The sequence below is a fragment of the Rhipicephalus microplus genome, chromosome 3, assembly GCF_043290135.1.
Source record: "Rhipicephalus microplus isolate Deutch F79 chromosome 3, USDA_Rmic, whole genome shotgun sequence".
In the NCBI taxonomy this organism is placed as follows: domain Eukaryota; kingdom Metazoa; phylum Arthropoda; class Arachnida; order Ixodida; family Ixodidae; genus Rhipicephalus; species Rhipicephalus microplus.
The window spans coordinates 172074809-172096178 of record NC_134702.1 but is presented as its reverse complement, the minus strand read 5'-3'; the positions used below and the strand labels follow the sequence as shown (position 1 = coordinate 172096178).

Genomic DNA, 21370 nt, shown 5'->3' with positions numbered 1-21370 from the left:
TCGGTCCATTGCCCACAGCCACCCGTAATTCGTGACAGACATATACGCAGGCACACAATTTTTTTAATGTGTTCACTGCAATGCATCTTTCTCACGAAAAGACCACTTCACAGTCATGATGTCCCTTCGTCATAGAACCAACAAGAAAATGGTGCGGGGCACACATGATTCCTTTCGTGGGCTAGTAAGTAATTCTGCTGTTTAAGATCTGTGACAGAACTGCCCACCTGTACAATGTGAACATGCTGCCACGATCTTTATGAGTTCTGGAAAAAGAAAGTTCCCTTCAACACGCTTCTGCCTGGTTTAGTTTTTTGCAAGGGTTTCTGGTCCTCCTCGGCAGTGAAGAAGTTTAGGTGTATAAATCGCGCAAAGGTTAACACAGCATAACGCGGGCAGGTTTGTACTTATTACCGAACAAAATGTCTAACTTTGAAATACACAATTTTTCTTTCAGGTGTATGCAGCTAGGCTATGCATTGTAGAACAGATGTTGTGCACAATGTCTTTATCAGTGGGTCTCTATCAATGTCTCTATCAGTGGGCACAATGCCTATCAGTGGGCACAGCTCAGACAAGGCCAAGTCTGAGCTGTGTTCTGCTAGCGTGCCTGCAGAGCTGAGTGGTTAAGCCAGCCTTTGGATCAAGGGTGCCTGTGTGCCCCGCAGCGGTGGTCTAGTGGCTAAAGTACTTGGCTGCTGAGCCGCTGGCGCGGCATCGAATCCCGGCTGAGGCAGCTGCATTTTCGATAGAGGCAAAAAATGCTGTAGGCCTGTGTGCTCTGATTTGGATGCATGTTTAAAAATCCCAAGTGTTCAAAATTTAAAAGCCCTCCACTAAGGCGTCTCACATAATCGTATGGTTGTTTTGGGACGTTGAATCCTACATGCCAATCAATCAATCAAGGGTGCCTGTGTTCCAATCGCGCCTCGTGAATTTTTTTGACGAGTGTTTTTTTCTTCCGATTTCTTTATACCTTTCTTTTTATGTCTAGGTTTGTCAACTGCTTGCTTTGTTTCTCTCTGTCCCAACTCGTTCTCGTAGTTATTACAAGCCGTGCCGTAGCGGTGAGTGCCGGGATCTGTCCGAATTCAGTGATGCAGACGGGGGAAAGAGGTGACCAAAAGTTGCACATATTCGAAAATTTCGACTATTGTCTAAGAGTCTTTACAGACACATCTATACACAGTGATGGCCAAGGTAACCCTGTGGCTTTCTTTTGCCTATCGATAAACACGTTGTGGAACGAGCTGCAATTGATACTTATCTGATATACGTACAAGAATAACTACGAGCATCGAAGGTCCCCATACTTACAGACTCTTGTGCTGCCGCCCTTAGCGAATTGTTGAGAATAGAGTCTGATCGTCCAGGGCAGTATCTTCGAATTCCGGATGTCTTTTTACTTGTAGGGTGTCCGCAATTTGCCTGTGAATGCCTTCGCATGTTGGGATTCTTGGGAATGAGGCCGGTCGTCTGGCTTCAAGTTGTGCCCACGAGTGTGACTGCCTAAGAATATTTGACAGCTGTCGATCATTTGCTGACTCACTGACATCTTCTAAAGCAGCATCCTGATCATCGTATAGCAAGCGAGTTGTTTCCTCCTCGCATTCATGGTTGCAGATAGCCTCTCCGTGACAGAGCCCTGTTTTATAATCCAAGAGTTGGTTCTGTATAAGTGCACGAACAATTATATCATCCATAACGCCCGGACAGCTCGTGTTCTTTGTGTGGGTCCTGTAGGGACACTGTAACACAATTTCAAAGTATGCCACATTCGTTGTGGTGCGAGCACTGCTCAGGAAGGAACATGGACTTATTGGACTTCGGTGCACGACCCTTCACTATCACCTGTTCCCAGGTAGATATGCTACTACGCGTGACCAAGATTAAGCCCTGCTAACTTAAACAAAACGGATTTGAATCGTGTCTATGGGCGTTTTTTCACCTGACTACTTATTTGAGTTTGCTCCTGTGTTATTTGTTTTGTTTGCTTTTTCCTTTCCTCTTCTCACTTCTTTTCTTGCCTTAATTCTTTTCCTTCCAAAAGAAGCCGGGAGTCGTTGTGCCCCCTCTATTGGCCTTGAGATCTTGGAGTAGCTCCCTCACGCTTGTGACGTCAGTTTGCAAACTCCGCTCTCAATCGCACTATAGCAGCCCCTGCTCCTGTGTGCACATCACCTGCTTCGGGCGAGAACTTTGTCAAACGAACAGCCCCACCAGGCCCAACAATGTCCACAATGAATGCTTATGAGTGCAAATATGAATTTGTTTTAGCTGCAGTCCAATTGACAGGGCCAAGGAATCTCCCAGATGGCGATGAGCACACTGACGTCGTTGACCGCATTGCTGGTCAGAAAGAGAAATTATATATGTGTGGGTGTTCTCGCTCGTCACCTGCAGGTTCCACCTGGTGGTATTAGTTCAGGTGTTTTGAAATTTCAATAGGCGTGCCTTTCTCCAGCATCTACAAGCTTGTAGATACATCTAGCAAAACATCACAGTGTCTCATCGATGGCACGGTTGTGTATGACGCAGGCCCCACGTTGTTGAATGTGCGCAACCGATGCCATCAGTAGAAATCACATCACTGTCGTGGCTCTGCTCCTGCAAACACGTGGACTTGCGAACCTGAAACACAACGTACCCGTGGCGATCGAGTGCTGGGCAATGGTAAAGTACTGCTCTGTGCCTCAGTGTGCTTCGTCCGCTGTGAAAAGGATGTCAGCTTTCACAAAAATCTTGACGGGCACACCTGACCTTTTCCTTGAGATATTTTTTTCTGCAGTGCAACGATAGTGGCAGTAAACACAAGAATATGTGTGAGAATCGCTGATTTCTGCCACTCTGACATTCGCAAACAATAGATGAGATAAATACTGCATAGCACGATCAAATTACCAAATTCGAGATAATCATGCTTGGATTGCAATTATGGGCCTCAGCAGGGCACAAGCCTGTGTTGTATCGCAGTAAGAGAAGTCTTAAGGTATATAAGGCGCTGGTGTGACCCGGGAAGGGGGCAAGTTCTGTCTTAGTGTACCCACTGGTCGATGCAAATGACTGCACTTTGTCTCAGTAATCTTTATTCAATGAGAGCGACATTATGACGTGGTTCTTAATACCGCACTGGGCCGTCGCATGGGTATTGGGATAAAACAAATAGTTATCACTGATTGTATATACCGTGCACAGGGCCACCAAGATTATGTGACAACCTTTAGTGAATGCACACTAAACAGCGAAGCAGGTTTAGCTTATGAATTTATGGTAAACAGTGCGCTAAACGCGCGCTTGTCTTGATTGGTAAACTATGTACTATAGAAATACCACTGTTCAACTGACGCTTCATTCAAGCAAGAGCAAGATGGTGCCGATGACGAAGAGGAACGTCACCAAGACTGATGATGGTTATTTACGAATGAAGAAAATATAGTCCAATGAATTCTCACACCAATTTTCCCCGTAGACGGAAGTGGCCAGTCTGGTTGTGAATTACACCGTGGAATGCGTACGATAGGGCTTGAAACGCGAAACGAGCACAATCTCTGTCCCACGGCAGCGTTGTTCAGTGGGGGTATGAACAGATGCGACACGGTAGTTCACTGGGGAGGTCTGTTCAACAACTTTGTAGGGGCCAAGATAGCGTGACTCGAGCTGCTCGCATAAGCCAGGTGTTCGTGCATTGTCAGCATAAAAGTACATCGTCACCAGGTCGGTAGAGAACGACGCAGTGAGTGGTGGCATTGTAACAATGTTTGCGATCTTCTTGGCTAGCTTCGATGTTTACACGAGCAAGACGACGGCGTTGAGCAAAACAAGACAGAAACTGGTCGCAAACTGTTGTAGCCTCGAGGGACGAGCAGAGCCAGAGTGGCCGTGAACGAAGAACAGTAAGAAGGTTTATTACTACATGAATACGGAGTACAAAAGAGCACTGGGCGCCCAGTTCACAGCGCTTATATAGCCATGAAGCACCGGCGCTATCAGCGCGGCGTCACACAGGCTTCGCATGACACCACACTCCTTCCCACAATGTTTATGGCCTATACCAATCGGGAGGTTTTCTTGCACGAGCACTGCGTCGAAGAGTCTGAGCACCTAGAGGAGACACTAGGTATTCGCAGAGGAGACGTTGCCGGGGCAGAGCCTTGATGTGGACTAGCATTTGGTTGTTCTGAGGGAGCCGAGTCTCCGGGTTGCTCCGGTGGTGCGGTAGCAGACCTGGGAGACGCATGAACCGGAAAGGGACGGGGGCTCGTAGGAGGGGCTTCGGACCCAGGGTCTGGAATTGAGCTGGGCACGAAACAGGGACGCTCACTGGGGCCTTCTTCGCCACTCTCAAAGTAGCGCGGACGTAAATCTCTACATGCATAAACCTGTTTTCGGATCCTACGTGCACAGGGTACGTAACGGCACTGCACCTTCTTTCTATGACACCTATCAGCCACTTCAGATCACCTGGATGAAGGCCTTGAACCAGAACGCTTTCCCCCTCTTCGTAAGCTCTTTCCGACCCTCTTCTTTCGTCAACTTGGGCCTTTACTTTGGAGAACCGTTCTTCCATCCGTCTCTCCAGGTCTGGCTGTAGCATAGTCAGGCGAGTGCGGGGCGACCACGACAAAAAAATTGCCCGCAGCTTCCCTCGGGGGAACACTGAGGAGGATGCGGACCATATAATTGGTTAACGGGGTGTTAAAGTGCGACTTACTTGGGTCGATGGCTAAATTGGTTAACGTGGTTGTGAAATGGGGTGTTAAATTGCGACTTACTTGGGTCGATGGCTAAATTGGTTAACGTGGTTGTAGGAGGGGGTGTTAAATGAGTGAACACGTACACACGTATGCGAAAGGGCGGCGCTGGTCGAAGGGACGTCGATCATTGTGTTTGTGGATTCGTTGGAATTCATTTCACCGCGACCTTGGACGTCGACGCGCCGTACAAACGAACCGACGAGCGGCAACTGAGCTAGCGAGCGCCGACCTTGAGTATATATACAGCACGACGGCGCATGCACTGTCAGCTGTTGAATGTTCTCGAAGCGCGACGCCACATGCGCGTCCACTGGAGAATCAGGAGAATTGTAGATGTCGAACGCGGTGTGTAGAGGAGGAAGGGTGCACAGATGGTGGAGGAGTGAAGCGCGCGCGGTGTGTAGAGGAGGAAGGGATGCACAGATGGTGGAAGAGTGGGCGACGGCGCATGCGCGCGCGTCAGCTGTCGAATGTTCGAGAAGCGGTGTGGACGGCGCGGACGGCGCACTACAAGGCGCGAGTATAAGATGCTCCGCATCTAAAACAGTTCTGCCGGTGTCTGCCCCGTGATTGTGGTCGGTGTGTTCCGGTACCTGAACAGAAAGAGATCTATGCGGTGCTGTAGGGTCTTACTCTGGCCCGATGACCTTTCGTCGAGAAGCTGTCGCGTAAGATCCCGTTTCACCGTCTGGACGCATCTCTCGGCGCTTCCATTGGACACCGGGTGGTATAAAGGTGTTCTGGTGTGCCGCACTCCGTTCTTAAGCGGGAACTCTGTGAAACTCTTTGCCGTGAACTGAGGCCCGTTGTCCGTAACAATCTCCTCTGGAAGGCCATACGATGCGAACACCCCACGCAGCCTCTCGACGGTCTTTTCGGTCGTTGTTGAATTCATCCAAAACACCTCCACCCACTTCGAGTGTGCATCCACCAGCACGAGGAACCACTTGTCTGCGAATGCGAAATCGGATGGAGTAGGTGCCATCTGCAGCTCGGCCAACCCCAAGTTTGTAGTGGGGCCTTAGGTGAAGCGTTCTGCGTCAACTAACAAGTACAGCAACTTTAACAACATTTTCAATATCTTGGGTTAACTGAGGCCACCAGACATAGCTGCGCGCGAGTATTTTCATACGCATAACTCCGGGGTGACCTTCATGACAAAGTGCCAATGCTTGTTTACGCAAACAGTGCGGAACAATTACCCGATTTCCCCACGTACCGCACTGCTTATCTACCGATAGTTCATACCGGCGAACAAAGTACGGTTCGAATTCACTATCAGTGACATGCGCAGGCCAGCCGTTTTTCGTGTACCACAACACTTTCTATAGCACTCTATCAGTACTCGTTTTCTTGTTGAATATGTCAGCAGACAGTGGAAGTTCATTGACAACAGAAAAAAAAATTGTACGTAATCTTAGACATCTCGCTCATTCGCGAACGGCAATCGCGAAAGCGCGTCAGCGTTTGCCATGTTACTGCCTTTTCGGTACTCCCATCTGTAATTGTACGCCGCCAGTAGCAAAGCCCATCGTTGCATGCGCGCTGCAGACATTACTGGAACTGGTCTGCCGTGCCCCAGAAAGCTGGCTAATGGCTGGTGGTCCGAATAAATGACAAAACTACGCCCAAATAGGTATTTGTGGAACTTCTTCAGCCCAAAGACAACGGCGAGAGCCTCTTTTTCAATGTGAGCATAATTTTTCCCTGCTTTGCTGAGTGCCCTAGGCGCATAAGCAATAGGTTTTTCCACCTTATCGATCTTATGAAACAGAATGGCGCCCATGCCATACATGGATGCGTCACACACCAGCCCTATCTCTTTCGTTGGGTCGTAGTATGTCAAAACGTTTCCTTCCGTCAACCACGTTTTACTTTGCTGGAACACTTGCTCTGCATCGCGGGACCATTTGAAACCTTTTTCTTGGTTCAACACATCATACAGTGGTCTGAGTCTCGTGGCCACGTGGGGAACGAACTTAGCATAATAATTTATCAACCCTAAGTAAGCTCTTAAATGTGCCTCATTCGCAGGTGCAGGGGCCTCCGTTATAGCTTTTACTTTTTCTTCTGACGGGCGTATGCCCTTTTCATCGAGAACGTGCCCCACGTACAGGACGGAAGTTTGAAAGAACTTACATTTCTCTTTTTTCAGTCGACTGCCTCTTTCTAGAAACCGGGACAGCACAATTTCCACTTTATGGAAACATTCTTCAAAGGTAGCTCCTGCTATCAGCACGTCGTCTAGATAGCACGCTACCCGATCAAGTCCTTTCAACTCGTCATCCATAACAGCCTGGAAAATCGAAGGTGCACTCGTTGTGCCATAGGGTAAGCGCGTATACTTGAATTACCCCAAATGCGTGTTGATCACGACTAGCGACTGCGCTTGGGGATGCAATTCTAGCTGCTGGTATGCAGTGGACAAATCTAGCATCGTGAAATATTTGCAACCGGCCAGCTTTACAAACAGATCCTCAATCACGGTAAGGGGGTAATGATCTGTTCTTAGGCATGGGTTTAGTGTTTAAATCGCCACACACCCTGACCTGGTTGTTTGGTTTCGGCACCACTACTAGTGGCGTCGCCCATTCACTCTGCTGAACAGGTACTAGCACTCCGGTTTTCACGAGGTTCTGCAGTTCCGAAGACACTGCTTCTTTAACTGAAAATGGTACCGACCGCGCTTTACAAAAAAAAAAAAAAACGGGTGTGCTATTATTATCTTTAAGCACTAACTTAACGGCCCTGTTCTTAATTAAACCCTAGGTAGGCACAAAAATCTTAGCATATTTTTTTCAATCAGCAATGCCACTTTGTCCAAGCAAACCCCATGAACACTAGCCCAGTCTAATTTCAGTGCTGACAGCCAGTCTCGCCCCAATAGCATAGTGTTAGTACTCTCGTTTGTTTTCACGACAATTAGCGGAAGTTGCTTGTGCTGACCATTGTGCTCTACGGAAACGTTAAGCTTCCCTTTTACCGTCAGCGGAGTGCCACCGTAGGTTTTTAGCTCAAGACTGCATGGCTCTAAGGGTAGGTAGGGCCAGTATTTCTTACACAGTGACTCTGGTACAATTGACACAGACGCCCCTGTGTCAATCTGCATGCGCACACTTTTCCGATCTAGCTTCAGGCAAATTTCGTAGAGTCTGGTGCGCCCCTCACAGGAATAGATATTGTACAGCACATGTTCACCCGCGTCACTTTCCTCGTCTATCACGTTCGCAGCGTCTCTACCTCTGTCCCTACACATCTTCGCTAAGTGTTCAACCCGCTTACACACCCGACAACGGTACTTGCGAAATTTGCAGGTAGATGCTCCATGCTCTGAGCCGCATCGGAAACAGTGCAGTGGTTACGCCCCCCTGGTGCCAGCAGGCATCCCCGAAGTTTCTTCTCTCCAGCGTGGTGGGCGTTTCCCGCTATCTGTTTTGCGGTTAAGGGTGCTGATCATTCCTTGCGCCGACTTGGGCTGAAAATCCTCGCTTTCTTTCCGGGCCAACTCGATACTCCTAGCGATATTGCAGGCCTCTTTAAAAGCCAACTTGCTTGTCTTTAACAGCTCTGTTTGGGTTTCTTTGTCACAAAGTCCTGCCACAAACCGGTCGCGCAGCGCGTCGTCCAGAAACGTTCCGAAATCGCAGGATGTCGCCAACCGCTTCAGCTCTACAGCGAAAGCTGTCACCGCTTGCCCATCTTGTTGAAAACAACGATTGAATTTGAAACGCTCGGCAATCACGGAAGTTTTGGGAACGTACTGCTCTTTCAGTGTCTGTACTAACTGTGCGTACGTCTTGTTTTCTGGCTTTTCTGGCTCCAGCAACGTTTTCAGAGTTTTCACCTCATAATCCCGGACGTGTACACAACCTCCCTGCCGGTGCTACGGCACTCATCGGGCTACGCTTCCGCACATGCTGTGGGAGTGCCCGGCACAGTACAGACACACTAACGCCACGACCCTTTCGTCGAAGCTCCATGAGGCTCTGCGGAGCCCCGCTCTTGACGACTGTTACGTCTGTACAGCCGCTTGTGACTGTAGACGATTTATTAAAGGACAGGAAACGTGAACAAGTTCAAAAGCGTAGCCCAGGCGTTGGAGTCACTCCTGGCCAGCGTTCGACGCCAGGCTCGCGCTCGTGCCACAGCGCCAGTGCCCCGCGCGCACTTCGTTAATGTCGTCTTCTAAGGCGACATGTCACTCTTCCTCCCTTAGACGAAGTCTCCATAGCGGTCTGGAGGTCGCCTAACCTCTGGTGGTCGCAGTTGCCGAGTGGCCACTGCCTGTGACGTCGACGGTTGCGAGGGAGTGTGCTCTTGCATCTCGGGCGATTCAGGCGGTTGAGCAGCTGAGCTCGATGGCGTCTCTTCTGGCGTTGCGTCCAAGAGATCGTCAGCTGCGCTCCAATCTGTCCGCGATTGGGTTGTTTGTCTGGTCTGACTCGTTTTCCTCATGTGATTGAGGTGACGCCGAACCTTTCCTTGGTCGCTTTTTACAAGCCAGGATCGTGGTCCGACGCGGCGCAGTATTTCGCCTTCAATCCAATCTGGCTTTTTCAAAAACTGCCGGATAAGCACTCTATCCCCTATAGCGAAGCGGCGTGATTTTTGCAATGCCTCCTGGCTCTCAGGACTTCGCTTATCCGTCTCCCGCTTAAGAAGATCGAGAGGGCAGAGCAATTCTCGTCCGAACATCGCTCTCGCCGGTGTCATACCTGTGGTAGTGTGTATTGTCGTGTGCTGCCGATACAGAAATCTTGCAAGTCGGCACTGTATGGACTTGTCTGCATCTTTCAACAGCGCTCTTTTCAGCTCCGCCACATAGCGTTCTGCCTGGCCGTTTGTTGCCGGATGATATGCTGGTGAGGTTGCAGCCTGTATGCCGTTCGACGCATAGAACTGCTTGATCTCGTTGGAGATGAATGCTTTTCCGTTGTCGGAGATGACCTTTCGGGGAATGCCGAACGTTGCAAAGAGGCTTCGGAGCACGTCGATTACAGCCGCGGATGTTGCTTGTGTCACGTGCCGGACTTCCACCCACTTTGTGTATGCGTCCACAACAACTAAGTAGGTGCGTCCGAGTAGTGGCCCCGCGAAGTCAACGTGCACCGTGTTCCATGCTGTCTGGGGACGGTCCCACGTAGGAATAGGAGCTTTGGGTGGGCTCTTTTGCGTTGCTTGGCATTCACGGCACTGTCGCACCGTTTCCTCGATCACCTTGTCCATTCCGGGCCACCATACGTAGCTCCTTGCGCACTTCTTCATGGCTACCATGCCTCTGTGACCCGCATGCAGAAGTGCCAGAACACGGGATCGTGCTGAGCTCGGTATGATCACTCGGGATCCAAGTGTGATGCACTCGCGCTGTAGTGCTAGTGCGGTCGCTCGTCGTCGGTAAGGAGCAAACTCATCTCCAGTGAGTTTCTCCACTGTACCATCCTGCACTGCCTTGTACAACCTCTGCATGATGCTGTCTTGTTGTGTCAGGCGTGCTATCTCGGCAGCAGTCAACGGAGGTCTCGATAACGCTTCGAACAATAGTACGTCACCTGGAGGCCAGGGTTCATCGAGACGTTCTTGTAATGGCAAACGGCTCAACGCATCCGCGTTTTGATGGTTCTTGCCACGCCTGTAGATTATGCTGTAGTCATACGCCGATAACTTGATGCACCATCGGGTCATCCGTGGAGAAAGGACTTGAGCCGTTGGCTTTTGTGGACCCAGTATGCCGAGCAGTGGTTGGTGGTCAGTGACGAAAGTCACCTTTCTTCCCGCAATATACTTGTGGAACTTGTGGGCTGCAAACACCACAGCAAGGCCTTCTCTGTCCAATTGAGCATATTTGCGTTCTGCCGGCCCTAGCGTCCGAGATGCAAAAGCGATTGGCGCCTCTCTATTCTGGTCATCACGTTGAGACAGAACAGCTCCTATGCCATATGGTGAAGCATCACAAGAGACAAGACGCTCCTTCTGTTCGTCGTAGTGTGCCAGTACGGTCTGACTGAGCAGCAATGCCTTAAGCTTGTCAAAGGCTTCTTGATGCTTTGTCTCCCATCTCCACGTGGCGTCCTTCTGAAGAAGCTGGTATAGGCAGCTGGCAACTGTTGCCCTGTTCTTCAAGAATCTGTCGTAGAAAGCCAGCATTCCGAGAAATGATTGAAGCGCTTGTTTGCAGTTTGGTGCTGGAGCGTCCGTTATGGCTCGAACTTTCTCTTCGTTTGTGTGGACGCCTGTCTCGTCGATTCGGTGTCCCAGAAAGAAAACTTGTCGCACCGCAAAGCAGCACTTGTTTTTTCCGAGGCGCAGATTGTAGTTTCGTAGCCTCTTCAGCACTTCTTCCAGTCTCTCGGCGTGTTCCGTGGCGTCTTTCCCACTGATGATCACGTCATCTAGGTATGCGCACACGCCTGTGATGCCTGACAGCATTGTCTCCATAAAACGTTGAAAAATGGCTGGGGCTGCAGAAATTCCGAAAGGCAATCTCTTGACCCTGTATAGTCCCTTCAGCGTGTTCAGGGTCAATATCTCTGCTGTCTCTGGCGTCACGTGAAGTTGCTGGTACGCTTGTGCTAAATCCAGGGTGCTGAAGACCTTGCCTCCCCTCAAGTGGCTGAGCACTTCATCAGTTGAGGGAAGTGGGTAGTCTGCCTTCTTTGATACCTGGTTCACTGTGCAACGGTAGTCGCCGCATATTCGCAACGAGCCATTCTTCTTTCGAACCAGTACGAGAGGCGTTGCCCAATCCGAATGCTGTGCTGGCTCGATTATGCCTTGACTTTGCAGTCGATCCAATTCTGCTTCTACAGCTGACCGGAGCGCGAAAGGAACCGGCCGTGCTTTTAGGAACTTTGGTTTCGCTCCTTCCACGAGGTCTAGTTGTACCGCTGGACCGATGTGTCCTGATATGTCCTCGTCGAATACAGATTGGTACTTGTCGAGAAGCTTCGAAACAAGTTCATCGCCGGATACATCATTGATGCCCGTGATCTGTATACCCAGGTGAGGAAACCAGTTTCGTCCAAGGAGGTTACAACCTGCTCCCTTGATGACAACAAGTGGTAGTGTCATGGTTTTGTTTCCGTGCGTAACAATCACCGTTGCACATCCGAGAACTCGAAGAGACTGTCCTGACCATGTGCGTAGGAGCATGTTGTCGGTCTGAAGCCGTGGTCGATCATCTGTCCACGTAGCTTTGAACGTGACCTCACTGATGAGTGTGCAGGCTGCACCCGAGTCGACTTCAAAATCCAAGAACTTGCCATGTACGCGTAGCCGAGTCATGACCTTCTGTGTGCTGAACGCGTTGGTTACGGTGTTGAGCTCGTAAAGGGCCACGTCTGATGAGTCCTGCTGAGTCGACACTGGTGCTGAGGCAGCTGTCGAAGTTCCTTGTTGGGGATATTCGATGCTGTTGCTCGTTTTTGCTTCTTTCCGCTTTTTCAGACAGGCTTTTTCAATGTGTCCGCGTTTCTTGCAGTAGTTGCAGGAGACTGTCTGGAACTTGCAAGTGTCCGGATTATGTAGCGCGTTACAACGCCAACAGCGTTGTTTCTTCTTTTGGGCAGAGGCACTAGAGTGACCTTGGTTGTCTATCTTGCATGTGCTTATGCAGGATTCGTGAAACTCTTTAAATTCGGTTTTCACGCGTTTCTGGTCTTCGATGGCGTTTTCGGCTCGCAGTGCAAGGTCGAAAGCTTTCTTGAACGTCAAGTCCTTTTCTGCGAAGAGCCGTTGCTGGACCTGCTCGTTCCGAAGACCGCAAACGAAACGATCACGCAGCATGACGTCCATAGGCAGCATTGTCGGATTCGCTGCAGTGTCTGCGCTTGTCCCGAAATTGCAATCTGCTGCTAGCTTCTTGAGCGCCGTGACGTAATCACTGACCGTTTCGTCGTGCTTTTGGTCACGTCGCTGGAATCGTGCCCTGCAGAAGACCTCAGACGGTTGTGGATCGAAGTGAGCCTTGAGCATCTTGACTATGTCCTCGTAGCTCACTTGGTTGGGCTGCTTGGGTTGAACGAGGGCGCAGACGATGTCATAAGTCTGTTCCCCGCACAGCGTTAGCAGATGAGCACGTTTCTTCGATGCGTCCGTAATCTCGTTAGCCTCGAAGAAGAACTGTAGCCTCCCATACCAGGATCTCCAGGAGCTGGGGCTGCCGCTGAATTCGGGTAGCCGACCGAAGTCGGGCGTCGCCATGTTATTTCCTTGACGTCGGTGGAGTGCCGATGAGTCGATCCAGTCTTCCTCGTCGCCAACTGTTACGTCTGTACAGCCGCTTGTGACTGTAGACGATTTATTAAAGGACAGGAAACGTGAACAAGTTCAAAAGCGTAGCCCAGGCGTTGGAGTCACTCCTGGCCAGCGTTCGACGCCAGGCTCGCGCTCGTGCCACAGCGCCAGTGCCCCGCGCGCACTTCGTTAATGTCGTCTTCTAAGGCGACATGTCAACGACCAAACCTGGGCCACACAGCACGCCCGTGAGGCGGCGTCGAGGCAAGCCCTTGACGTCTCCTCATTGGAGGCCTAGGCCCGGCCACCTAAACCTGCTGGTTTCTTATAATAAAGTTTCTTCCTCCTCCTCCGGCGGTATTTGTAGATGTTAACCGCCAAAGCATAATCAGAGAAAGAGGCGTGATAGCAAGATGAGCATCGCATATTGAACACAGATATTGGGCTAAGGGTGCCATTCCTCGGCCTGTTAAAGGGCCACTCACCAGGTTTGACAATTTTGAGCTGACAAGCGAAATACGTAGACGAGGCGTTCATGATCACGTTTGCCAAAATTTGCAACGCTACGCGCAGCAGAAATGGGTCAAACTTCAAGATGAACGCTGCTCCCCCTCTCCTCTGCCGGCGCACGCCTAGAGAATGATGGCATGACATGGGCGTATGAATGGCCCTACGTACACGGCAATGCAATGATGCTGGTCCTCTACGTAGACGACTCTTCTCTGACGTTGTCAACAGTATACCACGTGACATGGCAGAAGTTATTTAACACAACATGCGTAGTTTATGTATTTGTTGCTTTAGGAGATTAATAAAACGTGAAATAAATAATACGCAATAAAAATTATGCGCCTTTTTAGAGATTAATAAAACATGAAATAAATAATGAGATACAATAAAAATTGTGCGCGTTTTTCTTTCATTTTTTTCTCGTGATATGCGGGGCTATTGTGCCAGCATTTCCCATGCGTTCGTGTCCCCGCGGTCAGTGCATTTGACCGCCGCGGAACGCTCCTACGCGTCCGCGCACTTATTGTGCTCATCTACTCTACCGCGTCTAAGCCAGCGTTTCCAAAGCCATAGAGTTTCTTCAAGGCAGCGTCTCCTGCGCCTCACGAAAGTGACGTCAAATTAAATATTATTACCTAAAGCTGGTTAAATGTGTAAATTATTCATGTGTAATGCGTTAAACCTACAAAAATTTTACTAAACAGGTGTTTAACGAGTCAATCAGCCTAGGTTTGTTCACTAAACACGTATTACAAGTACTTTAAATACAGGGGGCGCCATGGGCGCTGCGGCTGCGAAAGGTAAACATTGCTCGAATCCGCAGACGTACGCTTATGCAAGTCTTTAAAGGTTCGGCACTAACAAACTCTACAGAATATCGCCATTTATTATATCCCTGGCGAAGAGACTTTTGCCGCACTAGAAAACAAGAAGTAGCTATCACAAGACTGCGTTGCCGGGTACCAAATCTAAATTTCTATAAACACAGGTCTGCTCAGGCATCTTCGCCACTTTGTGCATTCTGTGATGAACTGGAAACAATAGACAATTTCTTTTTGACCAGCAGGCGGTTTAACACATTACGAAAAACCTTATTATAAATACCTTTACGTGGTATTGGTATGGACTTATCTCTGCCTGTCATTTTGTCTTTTGGTACTTCCATTTCTGGTTTCTCTAATGCGACAGTATGCGCGACCGTCCGGGACTATATTGATCAAACTAATAGGTTGACTAATTAACCAGTTTCATTATCTTAACATGTCCACATAATTATATACGTATAAAATCAGATTATTGCTCTATTCTAAGAATAAATACGATTATGTAAATATTTGTATGAATTACATTAAGCACCACACTTTTCTAGGCTATCGGTAATCTTTCTCTTAAACCTCCATCAATTCAAATCTGAACAGTAAATTTTAAAACCACTCGATTCTTGGCCAATCCCCCACAGTGGGTATGCGCCACTAACAATAGGAGAACAACAACAACAACATTGCGAGATGGTAGCTGCCCGCGATGTGTGTAGGTCGTAAAAATGGATGGATGGAAAAACTTTATTTCGTCAGAAAGCAACTGAGGATGATTCCGTGTTAGATGGCCATCAACCCAAGGTTGGCGGCGACCTGTGTGGCCCACTCTACGACCCTTAACTGGACGACTGGGTCTGAGCTGGTCAACACGGCCTCCCAGTGCTCAAGAGAGGGATCACGCATAATATCCACCGGCGGCGGCACTATGCTACATTCCCAAAGTATGTGATCATATGTTGCCACAGCCTGACACCATTTGCATTGCGGCTTAATCTCCTCCGGGTACATTTTGTTCAACACGGAAGGGTTGGGAAAAGATCGCTTCTGCAGTTTTCTCCAGACGCATTCCTGCGCCTTAGTCAACCGCTTGTGCGGGGGCGGATAAAACCTCCGCTCTAGTTTATATTGATTCGTTATGTCATGAAAGGACACCAGCCCATCTCTCGCGGACCTCCCCGGAACTCGCGGCTCACCTACCCGGCTGACAAAACCTCGAGCATTCAGGTGAGCCGCCTCGTTCCCAGGGTTCCCAGAGTGTGCTGGTACCCAGACAATTTCTATTTATCTCATTTCTCGTCCTGTGGCCCCATGCAGAAATCGTGCGGCGGTCACCGATATTCTGCCCCTCGCCAGATTTCAAATAGCTGTCTTTGAATCACTGAAAATCAAATCTGACTGCGAATTAGTTATAGCTAGCGCTACTGCCGCTTCCTCTGCAGTTTCTGAGGAGCGGGTTTTGACCGATCCAGAGGCGACCAAGCGCCCCCGCCTGTCCACCACCACAATCACAAAAGCGTCTTCGTCCTTATATTCCGCAACATCTGTATAGACTGCCGCTTTGTACTCGCCGTACTCAATGTGTTACGTCTGTACAGCCGCTTGTGACTGTAGACGATTTATTAAAGGACTGGAAACGTGAACAAGTTCAAAAGCGTAGCCCAGGCGTTGGAGTCACTCCTGGCCAGCGTTCGACGCCAGGCTCGCGCTCGTGCCACAGCGCCAGTGCCCCGCGCGCACTTCGTTAATGTCGTCTTCTAAGGCGACATGTCACTCTTCCTCCCTTAGACGAAGTCTCCATAGCGGTCTGGAGGTCGCCTAACCTCTGGTGGTCGCAGTTGCCGAGTGGCCACTGCCTGTGACGTCGACGGTTGCGAGGGAGTGTCTTAGAAGACGACATTAACGAAGTGCGCGCGGGGCACTGGCGCTGTGGCACGAGCGCACTTCGTTAATGTCGTCTTCTAAGGCGACATGTCACAATGTGTAAAGCTCTGGCTCTTGCCTGCCTGCGCTGCGTATGGTGAATCGGATGCATATTTTTGGGCAAAGGTTTTATGTACAGGGCCTTATGTAACTCTCGCCGCACCTGAATTTTAGTGTCCCCAGTGGGAGCCTCTGCTCCAATGCCAATCCTTTCCAATATAATCCTGCCCGCTTTGGTTGTCGAAAGCCTAGCGTGCTGCATCACCAGATGCGCCTCCCATAATTCATCCAGGGTGTTGTGTACCCCTAGTTTTAACAGCCTTTCTGTAGGCGCGTTGTTAGGCAACCCAAGCGCTGCCTTGTAAGCTTGCCGGATCATAGCCTCGACCTTACCTTTTTCTGCGGCATCCAACTTCATATAAGGTGTCGCGTAAGTAATCCTGCTGAGCACAAACGCCTGTACCAGCTTACAGAGTTCTTTTTCTTTAACCCCGCTCTTACGGTTAGTGATTCTTCTGATTAGCCTGACAGTAGCATTGACCGTGGTCTTGAGTTCTTCAAGGGCCACCCTATTCTTCCTGTTAGTTTGCAGATATAGGCCAAGAATTCTAATCGTTTGAGCTTCAGCTACCGGCCTACCCCCTACCTTTACCTCTAACGGCGGTGGTGGAACATAGTATCTTGCATGTAGCCCTCTGGGTTTGTCCCGAACCACAAAGAGCTCGGACTTTGGCTGAGAACATAAAAGTCCCGCCTCCCCTGCCAACTCTTCGACAATATTAACTGCCTGTTGCAGTGTTTCTTCCAGATGCGCGTCGCTACCCCTGGTTACCCATAGAGTAATATCATCTGCATAAAATGTGTGTTTGAGTCCCGGTATCTCCTCCAGCCTCGGCGGTATTTTAATTAAGGCTATGTTAAACAGGAACGGTGACAAAACGGAACCCTGCAGCGTCCCTTTGCCTCCCAACGCGAATGAGTCCGATTTGATATCTCCTATTGAAATTTCTACGGTTCGGCCCTCCAAGAATGATCTGATGTAGCGAAATGTCCTGATCCCTGGGTCAATTTCCGATAGGTTATTCAATATTGCCTCATGCGAAACATTGTCGAAAGCTTTATTCAGGTCAAGCCCCAATACAGCTTTGGTGCCCGTGCCATGCCCGGGATCGACTACATCATGTTTTAACTGTATCATGACATCCTGTGTGGACAAATTGGCCTGAAACCTATCATAGTTGGGGGAAAGATGGCCTTGTCCTCTGCATAATTCTGAAGCCTGTTGAGAACCACGTGCTCCATCAATTTGCCCACGCATGATGTCAGCGATATGGGGCGCAGGTTTTCCAAGCAGAGTTTCTTGCCTGGCTTCGGAATAAATATAATCCTAGCATGCTTCCATTGTGCTGGGATCTCCCCGGCCACCCAATACTTATTTATCAAGTCAGTGATCGCCCCGACCGATTTGAAATCTAGGTTTCTCAGCATTCTATTAGCAACTCCATCCGGACCTGCGGCAGACGTAGTACGCAGCTGCCCCATGGCAAACTCCACCTCCGTAATTGTGAACTCTTCATCTAGGTCTGAGTTTTCCACCCCCGAGTAGTGTGATAAGCAACCGTCTACTCCATCAGTTATGTACCGATTCCGGAGTTCCTGTATAAACTATCCAATTGTGCCTTCATATTGATGCATTAACCGAGTCATTTGTCCCCGTTGCGCCGATTTTGTTGCTGCCGGATCCAAAAGATGCCTTAACAGCTGCCATGTCTTTTTGCATCCAAACTGTCCATTCATGCGATCACAAATCTGGCCCCACTGCTTGGTTTGCAACTCAATTGTATAATTTTCTATTTTACGTTCTAACTTGGCAGTCCTTCTGCGAAGGACGCCATTATGTTTTTGCTTCTTCCACCTTCTCAAGAGACTCGCGTGGGCTTCCCACATGTGTAATAGTCTCGAGTCAGCGGTAAACTCCTCCTGCTCGACTGGCACTTCTACCGTGGTATTATTTACATCCTCCTTGAGCGCCTGTACCCATGCATCCAGGTCATTAATTTTCCCGTTTACAGTGTCTGCTCTGTTTTTCCTAAATCTGTCCCAATCTGTAATTCTATGCCCCCTCACTTTGTCTTTATGATTCGCAGCACTAAACGTCGTGGAAAGGATATAGTGATTACTTCCTAGGGCTTGCCCCGTGTTAATCCACTTTGCATTACTGATGCCTCTATAGAACGTAAGGTCTGGGGAGGTATCCATGCTGATGCTGTTGCCTATCATCGTATGATCTTGTGGATTGTTTAACAGCGTCCATCGCAGATCCCGGGCAACTTGCCAAAGCCGATTGCCCTTTGGGCTGGCTCGAATATAACCCCACTCCGGGTGAGGCGCATTGAAATCTCCTACCACTATAAGCGGAGCGCGAGCTGCTAACCGTTGAGTTTGAATCAGGAGTTGTGGCAAGCCCAATCCTTCATCTTTTGCAGAACTATACACATTAAGTAAAAACAGACTCTTCTCATACTTTCGTTTAGGCAAAATCTCAAGCAAGACATAGTCTTCCCTGCTGCTATCTACGGAATGCTGAATGGCAGTGATGTTGCGATGGACTAGCACTGCTGTGAAGACGCGTGACACGCCCCTTGAATCGATTCCTGGCGCTGTAAATGCCTTAAATCCAGGTAATTTTACGGAACCACTAGCCCCCTGTAAGGCTATTATGTCTGGTTTACTGTCCAGATTTTGTACGTGCAACTGCAGGTTACCCCGCTTTTGACGAAAGCCCCTGCAGTTCCACTGCCAAACCTCAATTTGCTGGCGAGGTGCCATGATGAGGCACCAGGTTGACTAATGGCACTTGACCACCCACGGGAGGCAGTCTTGCCTCCAATAGAGTATGAAGCTGCTGAAACATGCCCATGACCTGGGTTTGGGAATCCCTAAATTCAGTGGAGAGCATGCCGAGACGCTCCTCTATTGTGTCTAATCTGGCTTCGATCTTTTTGACTCGAGCCTCCAACCTATCCTGTCTTTCCCCTTGTTTGCCTACTTTATCCGCAAGTGTTGTTACATCCGACTTAAGACTAATGACCTTAAAAACAGGCTGTGGCATGTCTACTGGTGACGTTTCGGCTAATCGTTTTGCGTTAGCTACCTCATCCCCCGGCAGTGGTCTCTTCACTGTCCCCCGATTCTCCACTTCCATAGCTGCACTCTCCTGTACGCGAGCAGACGCCTCTTGCGTCGCTTTCTGTAGGCCTTGCACTGCTGGTGCCTGTGTCCCCTGCCGTTGGTCGTTCCTAAGTGCGCATTCCATCTCTGCAATTCTGTTTTCCATTCTTTTAATCAAGTCTCCCTGTCGCTGAACCAGCGCTGCTAACTCCCTCTCTCAAGCGGTTTCGTTCTGGGAGGCCGTGCTTGACAAGCTCACCTTTTTGTTGGTGTCGCGTGCGCAGCTGTTGGTACTGGATGCTCGTCCACCATCTTGGCCGCCCCGCGCCCTGGCAATGGCGGGAAGGAACTCGACCGGTCCCTGCTTTTGCTTGTGCCTTCTTTACCCCTCGGTGACCGCTCCGTGGCCCTCGAGGACCGCTTATCGTTGCCAGCTTCGCTCTCTCTTTCGATGCTCTGCTGACGGCCTGTAGGTGGCTTGCGAGCCAGGCGAAACTTGCAGTTCCGGCTCCCTGTGTAATGCGCACCATGGCACACGATGCAGTCCGGCGTGCACGTAGGTGGCTCTCCTTCTGGCGGGGCAGGATGGTCCTTCCCGCAACGGTGACATAGGTTGCTCTTCGGACGATAGCAAACGTCCGCTCGATGTCCAACTCGTCTGCAGTTGTAGCAGGTCTCGACTAAATTTCTGTACGGGATCACAGCGTACAGACAGTTCCAGTAAGTAATCTGCCGGGGTATGCGTTTTCCCCCGAACGTAATCTGAATCGCCTTTGACTTTCCCAGAGGTCTCACATCCAGAATGTCTAAGCCTTCATTCTTCTTCAGGAATCCCGCCCGAACTTCTTTCACTGGGCATCCATCATAAGCATTGTAAATCACTCCCCGCACGGAGTTCTCCAACGGCGCCACGAACGCCGAAACCGGCAGGTCACGATCACCCAGCTTGAGCGTCTTCACAGTCGCATATGTTCCACTGCGATTTATGCACGGTGTGCTCACCGCCAACGTGTTGTTTGTGCCATTAACCCGCACAACGTCGTCTTCCGCGGCAATCGCACTCGTTAGACGTGCTGCTGCTCTCAGTGCACATCCGAGTTATCTCACTGTCACAACACTCAAGTCCCAGTTCTGGGGCCTGTACACAATCTTGAAATCCGTGGCTGGCAACTTGAGAAACGGTCCGCGTTGCTTCCATACCGGCGCTTTCCCCCGCTTGACTTGCTGCGCTCCGTGCGTCTTGCGCCCGTCGCTGCCGGCCTGCGTCTCGCAAGGCTTACTCTTGGCGTTGTCGCCATGCTGAGTCTTCTTAAATCGGTCCTGTGCCTTCAGCACTGGAGCCCACTCTCCCGCTTCAAAATCTTCGGGTGTTATAGTCTCTCCTTCGACGTAGTGTTCCATCTTCAGCCCAACAAGGCCCATGGTCACCGGGCGCAAGTCAGACGCCGGGCGACGCGGCCCAGGCCAGGCTTGGCCTAGGAGATAGGCCTAGCCTTGCCACCGCGGGGTTGATAGGAAAATCTCGGAAACGGGGACAAACTTGCCTAAACGAGTGGTGTCCGTAGGTACAGGGCAACCTCCTGCTGACGAGCCCACTGACAGCAAGTCCAGAAAAAAGCGCGTCCGCCGATAGTCGGTCACCGGGCCGGAGCTCATGCGAAACACGTCCGCACAGCGTCTCACTCCAGCCGCCTCTCCTTGTAGGTCGTAAAAAAACTCCGATAAAATCGTGGCCATAGCCAGGCCACCCCCAAGGAGGACGGGAGGCCCTGTGTCATCGCTGCTTCATGTGATTGCTCGATGCCCAGTTGAACCTGGTGGTTGGAGCTAGCGCGGCCGTCCACCGCGCTGCATCTTAATTCAAGTGTGTGCGCCATGAAGTTTCTCAGTATTGAGACGTCCCCACTACGCCACCGATCGCCAAAGAGAGGGAAGAGCCCTCAACCCCCTTTTTATCCGGTTCCC

General features: G+C 50.1%; 2 protein-coding genes across 2 annotated transcripts in view; one reads left to right on the top strand and one right to left on the bottom strand.

The window, feature by feature from the left end:
* LOC119167541 (uncharacterized) overlaps positions 1 to 21370 on the bottom strand; it is a 195065-nt gene that overhangs the window by 57125 nt on the left and 116570 nt on the right. The gene's annotated exons all lie outside the window — the stretch shown is intronic.
* Positions 1 to 21370, top strand: part of LOC119167542 (uncharacterized) — a 113670-nt gene that overhangs the window by 79434 nt on the left and 12866 nt on the right. The window lies entirely within an intron of this gene.